Source organism: Aquarana catesbeiana, linkage group LG06 (assembly GCF_042186555.1).
Source record: "Aquarana catesbeiana isolate 2022-GZ linkage group LG06, ASM4218655v1, whole genome shotgun sequence".
Taxonomy (NCBI): domain Eukaryota; kingdom Metazoa; phylum Chordata; class Amphibia; order Anura; family Ranidae; genus Aquarana; species Aquarana catesbeiana.
Window position 1 is genome coordinate 152,007,348 of NC_133329.1, and position 10,501 is coordinate 152,017,848.

Sequence of the window (10,501 nt, forward strand, 5' to 3'; positions counted from 1 at the left end):
AAGCAGATCTTGCAGTAACATAGCATATTTAGGGAGGAGGCCCAACTATTTGAAAACACTTATAATAATAAAAAAAAAACCCTGCAAGGAAAAAGTAAAAGTAGAAAAATGGCTAAAAAAAATAAAAAAATAAAAATTAAAAATATAAGTAAAGGCAAAACTTTTTGTTTTTGTTTTCTTGGATGGTGGGTTTAGAACACCAGGTCGTTTTAATTGCTGTCTATACCCCTGTTAGGGAAATTCACTCTCTCTAGTTATCCTGTTTACTGTTATAACCAAGAGTGAGAAAAAAAAAAATTTGGGTTGCCACCAAAGTAGGTATAGAGGGGAAATATTCTTTTCGAGATACTAGTTTAAAGGGTAATTTTTTTGTTAAAAGGTACATTTTGGGAACACTAGCTCTGGGGGCAACCATGGATTTCCTCACTGCCTGTTGGCTATGGGAAAGAAAGTGAAGAGACGTCTCCCCAGTGGGATACAGATGGAAAAACAAAAACCTGACAGGGGTTATACAGTAACTCTCCCTTAACCTTACAGTTTGCCTATAGTTCTACTTTCACATAAATAACTAAAATCTGCAAATTAAAGACATGATGATTTTATTTCTAAACTAAAATAGAAACTAGGCTAATATAAAATAAAAACTTGGCTAAATCCTTTAAAAAAAAACCTTAAACTTACCGGTGACGGTATTTCTAGAAGTCTTTCAGGACAGCACCTGGAGAGAGCGTAGCTCCACCCAACTTCCCAGGAAACACTGCGAATAATTCCTTTTAAGGCAGCCCCCTTCCACCATGGCCTCAGTCATATACGAGAAAACTTCAGCCATGCTGAAAAACAGAATTTTACAACAAAATATACACATATAATTAAAAAAAAGTGCAAATCATATTGGAAACCACTAGGGAGGGTAATAGCTGCTGTCCTGAAAGACTTCTAGAAATACCTTCACCGGTAAGTTTAACTAAGGTTTTCTCAAAGAGTCTTTCAGGACAGCACTTGGAGAGGATAAGTGAGAAACTTACTCTAGGGTGGGACCACCGCCTGCAGGACCTTCCAGGCCGAAGGCCTGCTCTGAGGCTGACATTAGATCTACTCTATAATGCTGGATGAACGTAGTGAAACTTGTCCATGTTGCAGCTTTACAGATTTGGTCGAGAGAGGCACCAGCCCTCTCAGCCCAAGATGTTGCCACTGCCCTCGTTGAGTGAGCTTGGAGACCCTCTGGTGGTCTCTGCCCTGAGACTTTGTAGGCTTCCTCAATGGCTGTTCTGAGCCATCTTCCTATTGAGCTCTTGGAAGCATGCTGTCCCTTACGTGCCCCTGAGAGCAGCACAAAAAGGGAATTTGACTTCCTAAATTGTTTGGTCAATTCCCGATAATGCATTAGGCATCTCTTCACATCCAGCGTATGGAACTTTTCCTCTTTAGAATTGGCTGGGGATGTGCAGAATGTTGGTAGAATCACCTCCTGAGAACGATGAAAGGCGGAGGTGACTTTAGGAAGAAAGCCTGGGTCCACCTTCAGGATTATTCGATCTGGAAAGACTGTTAGGAAAGGTTCTATTATGGAAGAAGCTTGCAGCTCACTGACTCTCCTGGTGGAGGTTACTGCTACTAATAATGCCGTTTTCAGAGTCCAATTTTTTATTGTCGCCTCCTATAGAGGTTCGAAAGGATTCCCCATTAGCCCTTGCAGGAACACTGACAAGTCCCAACTTGGAAATTTTTCTTTATAGGTTTAGACTCCACTGTGATTCCGAAACCGTTTTCCTGCTCAGAAAGTTGGCCATCAGATTTAAGCTTCCTTTTAGGTGTATGGCTGACAAGGATCCCATATTCTTCTCTGCCCAGATTAAGAGCTCCCGAGACAAGGACAGGAGAACTCCTGGTTCCTCCCTGCTTTGCTACATAGGTGACTGATGTGGCATTGTCGCACAAGACCTGAACGTGTTGACCCCTGATCTCTTTCAAAAACCAGAGAAGCCCCGTCCAAATTGCTTTCAGCTCCCTCCAATTGGATGATCTTTTTGCATCTGAACTTGTCCAGATTCCCTGGGCAAAACGATTTTGTAGATGAGCCCCCCAGCCCCAGGAGCTTGCATCTGTCGTTAACCTTTTTGGCGGTAGGAAATACCCAAAGTAGGCCCTCGCGTAGGTTTAACTGGTTCCTCCACCACCATAACTTTCTCCTCACTTGCACCGGAATCACAAAACTCTTTTCCAAGGGTTCTTTGTGCCTCCAATTTTGGCGAATCACTTGCTGCAGATCCCTTGATTGAAGACGGGCCCATTGAACAGCTGGAATGGAGGATGTTAGAAGACCAAGAGTCGACATTGCTGACCACACTGTTACTGGCGAGCTTGTCTGGATCTGTTTTATTGCCCCCAGGATCTTTTCCTTTTTCTCTTCAGGCAAGAAGATCCTTTGTTGGACAGAGGCGATGCTGTACCCCAAAAATGTTATCACTTGAGAAGGGACTAAGTTTGACTTCTCCTTGTTCAGGATCCAACCTAGGTCTTGCAAGTGGTATTTTGTTCTGCTCAGATTTGCCAGCAGCTAATCTTTTAAGCTGGCGAGTAGAAGCAGATTGTCCAGGTATGGAACTATCACCATTCCCTGGATCCTCAGAGGCACCAAGGCTTCCGCCATGACCTTGGTGAAGATCCTCGGAGCTGAGGATAGACCAAAAGGCAGGGCTCTGAACTGCAGATGGGCTATCCTGCCCTCTGAGCCAATTGCCAGACGCAATAATTTCTGGAATGCTACCGCTATTGGAATGTGCAAGTAAGCATCCCTGCTCACGATGGAAGCCATAAAATAACCCCCCCCCATAGGTATTTTCCTTACGGAGTAGATCGTATCAAAGCGGAACCTTTTGGGTTTCAGGACCGATTCAGGAGTTTCAGGTTCAAAATTAAGCAAAATTTTCTAGAGGGTTTTTTTATTAGAAAAAGTGAGAATAAAACCCTAGACCTTCCTCCTCCTGAGGTACTGGATAATTACTCCCTGATGCCTCAGCTCTTCTAAAAAGGGTATCAGGGCTAGGGCCTTGTCCTGTGATCTAGGTCATAAAGAAGCGGTTTGGAGGTCTTTCCAAAAACTCCAGCTCGTACCCCTGGGAGAAGACATTAAGGACAAATAGAGTGGAGGTTACTCCCCGCCACTGAGGGAAGAAAGCTAGAAGTCTCCCTTCCACAGCAGGACCACCGTCCCTGGCTTTTAGCTGGCTGTTTGGGACGTCTGAACAGAACAGCCACCCTTCCTCTTCCCCTCTGAACTTGTCCAGATTCCCTGAGCAAAACGATTTTGCAGATGAGCCCCCCACCCCCAGGAGCTTGCATGTGTACCCCAGGGCTTCTTATATTCGGTTTCCTTGGGGGCCTGGGTTTGCTGAAGAGGACGAAAATTCTTTTTGATTAAAGGCGTCTTCTTCTTTGCCAGAAAAGCCTTTTTCTTGTCTGCGGTCCTATCTAAAATGGCCTCCAAGTCAGGGCCAAAAAGTAGCTCTCCATTAAAGGGGAGACCACAGAGCTTCACTTTAGAAGTGGAGTCCCCGGACCAAGTTTTTAACCAGAGCACCCTTCGCGCTGAATTTACCAGGGCTGAAGTCCTAGCGGACATTCTGATTGATTCCGTTGAGGCATCCGCTAAATATCCCACTGCCTTCAACAGTACTGGGATGATATCCAACAGATCCTCTTGGGAGGTACCTCCCTCGATGTGCTGCTTCAACTGCTCTAGCCAGTGCTCCAAGTTTCTGGCAACCATGGTTAAAGCCATGGCCGATTTACAATTTGCCATGGACGAGTCCCATGCTTTTTTAGAAGGGAATCGGCACATTTATCCATGGCATCCTTCAGGATGCCCATGTCCTCAAATGTCAAGTCAGTATTGCAAGAAACCTGGGAAAATGCCGCATCTAACTTTGGCCTTTTGCTCCAAACATGCACTTCATCTTCCTCAAAAGGAAACCTACGCTCAAAAGATTTTGAGAAAAACCGAGCCCTTTCTGGTTCCTTCCATTCTCGCCTGACAGCCTCTGAGAGGACTTTGTGTACTGGAAAAACTCTGTTTAGTTTCTCCCAAGCCCTCAAACATCTTATTATGCAGGGAAAGATCAACTTTATTTTCCTGGATGCTAAGAGTGGTATGAATGGTCTTAATCAATTCATCCACTTCGTCCAAAGATAACATATCTAGACACTCTTCTTTCCGACACCTCCTTGGCTTTGGGTGAACTAGCCTTGCTTGTGGCTTCCTCCTCTGAATCACTGTCCTCCCTGGAAGTGGATGGCAGAGGACTAGATGATCTGGCTTGACTCCCTGATTGGAGTGCCAGGTGTTTGTCCAAAAAGGAGCAGAATGGTTGGAAAGTATCCGTAAGTTCCTAAAAGACCAAAAGCTCTGAGCTTTGTGGGTGCTTTACTTTTCCCTGCTTGTGCTTCACTAGGTCCGCAATGCAGTCCTTGCACAGGGTCTTGGTCCAGCTCTCTTTAACCGCTTCAGCCCCAGAAGATTTTACCCCCTTACTGACCAGAGCACTTTTTTGCGATTCGGCACTGCGTCGGTTTAACTGACAATTGCGCAGTCGTGCGTCGTTGCATCCAAACAAAATTGACGTCCTTTTTATCCCACAAATAGAGCTTTCTTTTGGTGGTATTTGATTGCCTATGCGGTTTTTATTTTTTGCACTATAAACAAAAAAAGAGCGCCAATTTTGAAAACAAACGCAATTTTTTTTACTTTTTGCTATAAATATCCCCCAAAAATATATAAAAAAAAAAAACTATTTTTTTCCTCAGTTTAGGCTGATGTGTATTCTTCTACATATTTTTGGTAAAAGAAAAATTGAAATAAGCGTATATTGATTGGTTTGCGCAAAAGTTATAGCGTCTACAAAAAAGGGGATAGTTTTATGGCTTTTTTATTAATTTTTTTTTTTTTACTAGTAATGGCGGTGATCTGCAATTTTTATTGGGACTGCAACATTATAGCTGGCAGACAGCCTGCGATTTCTTAGGATAAGACAATAAAAGTATATCAAACACTCAAATGATTCTTCATAAAACAGTGATAGGAAATATATCCCTATGGTGTACAAACGAAGTGGAAAAAACAGTGCTCAAAAGAATGTGCACTACAATTGCAATAAATCCTGAAGGAATAGGTAAAATCCTAAACGGCATATAAAAAGCATACAAAAAAAGTTTCCTCCATATAGGTATATGCTGCAAATGTTCTTATAGGTGAAAGCAAAAAAGATAAGTAGTGTCCATATAAGTGCAAGGTAAGTAAGTGGGTGTATATTAGCAGTGTCAGCATAAAATGACAAAGTGCTAGTGCTGGTGACAATCTTCTGGCATAAAGTGCTGATGATAGGTGACTTCCTGGTTCCTGTGCAGAGTAATGTATAGATGTACCCTTACCTTAACGCTGTAAGGTAACAGCATGTGGGTATATCTCTATGTGTTTCTTGGCAGCCTCCCAGTATGGCGTATCCGGCTCCACTGGTGTGTGTCTCTAGTCTGGAATCAGAGTCCCCCTATTGTCCCTGGTGTGTCTGCATCCAATGAACCTCGCAATGGGGCATGGGGGGATGTAAAGAGGGATGCACGATAGTGTAGCGTTTCCAAATGTTTATTGACAAAACAGTAAAAGTAAAATCAAGGTACTCACAATAAGAAGTATCAAACAAGCTGCGAGCTCGCCCACGTTACTTCCGGTGCCTCGTGTTCCCACACGTGTTCGTCACGTCACATGACTTCATCAGGGGATAACTAGAGGTGTTGGGAAGTGTCTTTTTATGTGTGTTTTAACTGTCATTTAGCGGCCATTTTCTTGTAGATACGGTCGCTGGGAGTAAACCGGCGGCCATTTTCCCGTGGCTCCGGTCGCCGGAAGTCAGCCGGCGGCCATTTTCAAGTAGATATTTACCAAACATGATGCAAACATCCGTTCAGCTGCCATTTTCTAGTGGCTCAAAGGCCAGATAGATGTCGGTGGCCATTTTCTAGTGGCTCAGAGGCCGGAAAAAAAGCCATTTTCCTGTAGATATCTGGCCAAAAAAGTAAACAGATCATAATACACAGATCCGAGCGCTTTAATTGTCATTTAGCGGCCATTTTCTAGTGGCTCAAAGGCCGGATAGATGTTGGCGGCCCTTTTGTTGTAGATATTTGGCCAAAAAAAGTAAACAAATTATGATACACAAGTTCGAGCTTCACATATTAATAATAGGACGGGGATATATGCCGAATAACAGGTTGAAAAGAACATATTAAAAGAATAAACTGGAATGTAGTTACAGGCTACAGTATATAGGTCGGACAAAAAGACCTCTGAAAATTCGTATAAGGGAACATGTACAAAATATAATCAAAGGCTTTCAAAACACAGTGTATCGAAACATTTCGCCACTCACCACAACAAAGACCCCACACAATTGAAATTCTGGGGAATAGAACCATTGAAACATTGGCGGGGGGGGGGGGGGCACAAAGTTAGAACTTAGCCAACTAGAATCTAAGTGGATATTCACGTTGGACACTTTTGCACCTCGGGGTCTTAATATAGAATTTGATCTTAACTGCTTTATTAATGATTTTTTTCCCAAATAACATTTTATTATCAGCTTTTACATTACAAAAAGAAGAATGAGAAAATACAAATCGTGATATACATTAGTTTTTCAAGCATATGTGCAATACTTCTTCAGGAGGATCTTCATCTTAACTGAAGCGATCCGGCCTAGGAGGGAAATATGATGCTTTTTCCACTGTAGAAGCATGGTTCTGATAGAGTAGAAGAGGGGGGGGGGGATTTTCCTGGTATAGGGTGGCGAATTTTGGGGTGATGCGTATTCCCAGGTATTTCAGGGAAGCGCGTTTCCAATGGTACGGGAAATTGGCCTGTAGGTGTGTAATTTCTGATTCGGGGATGTTTATTGGAAGGGCCTCCGATTTAGATGTATTAATTTTGTAGCCCGAGAGGGCCCCATAGCGATCTAGTTCAGGATGGAGATTTGGGAGGGATATTCCAGGCTGTGTCAGGGTGAGAATGATATCATCAGCGAATAGTGAAATTTTAAACTCTCTTCCCCTAACTGACACACCCCAAATATCCGGGTTGCCTCGGACAGAGGCAGCTAGGGGTTCAATACATAACGCGAATAGTAGGAGTGAGAGTGGACACCCCTGCCGGGTGCCGTTAGTTACAGAGAATGGGGGGAAAAGAGCAAAAGGAGTCCTAACCTGGGAAGTGGGGTGTGAGTAGAGGTGCTGGATTGATCGGAAGAAAGGGCCTTTAAACCCAGCATGTTGCAGCGTGGCGAACAGGAAGGGCCATCCAAGACGGTCAAAAGCCTTTTCGGCATCCAGGCTAAGGAGCAAGGATGCCAAGTTCTCTCAGTTCGCCACATCTACCAGGTCGATCACCTTCCTCGTATTGTCACCTGCTTGTCTGAGTGGGACAAAAGTTAAAAAGAATTGCGCTAGGTGCATATAAGCTGTGAATAAATGTGAATGAAAGAGGGTCCTGCTGCTGTGCACTATAACCCCGATATGAGGGCACAAAAAACAAAATGCAATATAGAAAGTGCAGCGCTGGACAGGTGAATAAATGGTGAAATTAATAAACCAATTATTATAAATGGTGAAAAAGCTCTCAGAATCAAAATGGTGACAAAATCACAATCATACGTGATAAATATATAGAGTGCTTCATAATACATGAACACATAAACTATAGATAAGTGAGAAAAATTGAAGACTTATAAAAAACATAAACGTCCATAACAGTGTATTTGATGCAAAATGTTCTATGCAGATTTCAGGGATAAATCTTCACTGTTCAGTGTTAGCCCACCACCGAATAAATAAATTGAAGACTTACCAGAAAGCCTGTGACCGCCCTTATTCAGGGGGGTCAAAACAAGCTTAGCAGACGTGGGTGAACCACCACAGGGATACTCCAAAGGACACCGTTAGGCCGATGCGTCAGGACTCCTTGCCAGGTAGCCGACCAACCGACAGCGGCTGTGGATGTTTTCCAAAATCCTATCTTGGGGTATCCTCTCATGGGGCAAACTCAATAGCTCCTCTGCTGTTACTTCCAGCAATGTCTCCTCTTTCCTGCCACATGGAACATCTTGTCTTTTATCTTTTCACTGTTATGGACGTTTATGTTTTTTATAAGTCTTCAATTTTTCTCACTTATCTATAGTTTATGTGTTCATGTATTACGAAGCACTCTATATAATTATCACGTATGATTGTGATTTTGTCACCATTTTGATTCTGAGAACTTTTTCACCATTTATAATAATTGGTTTATTAATTTCACCATTTATTCACCTGTCCAGCGCTGAGTGGGACAAAGCCCACTTGGTCCTTATGAATGAGAGAGGGGAGGACTACATTCAGCAGAGTTCAGCAGAGCGATGGGTCTGTAATTGGCGCATAAAGCAGGGTCCTTGTCTGGTTTGGGGATCAGAGTAATAAAAGATTGTTGCATGTCGGCTGGGATGGGAGTGTCCCAGAAAAAGGCATTAAAAAGTTTGCACATGTGAGAGAGTTAAAGAGGAAGAAAGGTCTTATAGTACTCGTAAGGAAGTCCGTCAGGACCAGGGGACTTGTGGGATGGTAGAGATTTAATAGTTAATTTTATTCCTTCTTCTGTGATTGGCGCGTTTAGGGCTTCTAAATCAGTGGCTTGGAGTCGGGGGACTCCGCTGCGTTCGAGATATTGGTGCATGCAGTGAGAGAGATCTGGGGGGGTGGGGTTACTGGGAATGTCAGGATTATTGTACAGGTCTGTGTAGTATTCTTGTAAGACTGTGTTACTGTGTAGTATTCTGCAAAGGTATGGGCAATGTCTTTGGGGTGGGATAAAAGGCAACCGGACTTACTCTTAATCTGGCAGGGTGTGGAGATAAGGGAGTTGTCACGTAACTTCCTTGCCAATAGGGAATGTGCCTTGTTTCCCTTATCATAGTATACTTGTTTTAGTCTAAGTAAAGCCTTTTCTACACGGGCCAGTGCAAAATCATGTAGAGTCGCCCGTAGTTTTGTGATTTTCTTTTTTTTTTTTTTTTTTAATCAGAAAGGTTTTTATTTTGCATAATAAAAAAAAACAAACAAATACAGATAGCATACAGATACTTGTACATAACATATACAAATTTCGAAATTCTCACAAAGCATGTTATGGGAACATTTATCAGCTACCTAAAATTATTGTAAGACAGTTCCGATTATATCCTATCAGGAATATCACCTATCGTGCTCTTATCTTTTAGTTATAATATGTCTAACATGTAATATAATTCGCAAGGAGTATGACTCCAAATAAGGTACAAATTTAATCAAATACAAGCTATAATAATGTTACCCTTGTATGCTGAAAGCTCTAATGATCTCTGATCATCTTAGAGTGTAAAAATAGCGAACCGGTTGTTCATTTAACAGTAATATCAAAATCAACTCTACTGCATTATAATTCCGACAACCTTGACTTGATTCGTTATGTTTAGTTCAATATAGTATTCATCGGTAAAGTAAAGAAATAAAATAGAGGAGAAAGACAGGAGAAATAGAGAAAAGGAGAAAGAGAAAAAGAAAGATAGGAACAAAGCAGAGTAAAACCTTGCCATGCAGTACCTCATCATATATACTGTTATATATCCCACAGGGGCTGTCTCTTTTTATACTCCACACTTCCTTGCATGCGTATAATTTCTATACAGTAGTCAAGTCTACATCAACCCAAGAGTAACTTATCTTTAATTAATTGGTGCGGGGCCAAACCAGGAACGTCTAACCACGCCTGCCATATGGAGAGGAATTTTTGTGGAGCCTTCCTACGTTGGTAGGTTATTTTTTCTCTTATTAGGAGCCTGTTCACGCTGTCTATCCATTGCACTCTTGTGGGAACTCTCGGGGTAATCCACCACTGGGCAATTAGTTTCTTCGCTATGTATAGTAAACGAATAAGCGCTATACGTGTAGGTGGGGGTGCTAACTCTTCATCTATTCCCCCCAGTACACATACCACTGGAGTTCTCTCAAGAGGTATCATATATACTTCTGAAATCGTGTCCAGTACTTCCTTCCAATATCTGAATAGCTTGGGGCATTTCCAGATCATGTGGAGTAAATTTCCATGATCCCGTTCACATTTCGGGCACAGGGGTGAGTCCCTAATTCCCCATTTATAGAGTTGAAGGGGGGTTCTGTACGCCCTATGTAGAAGGTAAAGATGTGAAAGTTTCTGTGACGTAGAAATTGATACCAGGGGGGCATTCATAAGGCATATCTCCCAAGTGTCTCCATCTATTGCTCCTATATCCTCCTCCCACTGCTGTCTGCATGGTAGTCTAGAGGGGTCTTGTATTCGTGCTATAAGTGTATTATAGCATCTAGATATCATGCCCTTTTTAACTTCATCCATAAATACATCCTGTATAATCGGATGTTCTGTTGGTTGGATCCTGACAGTTCT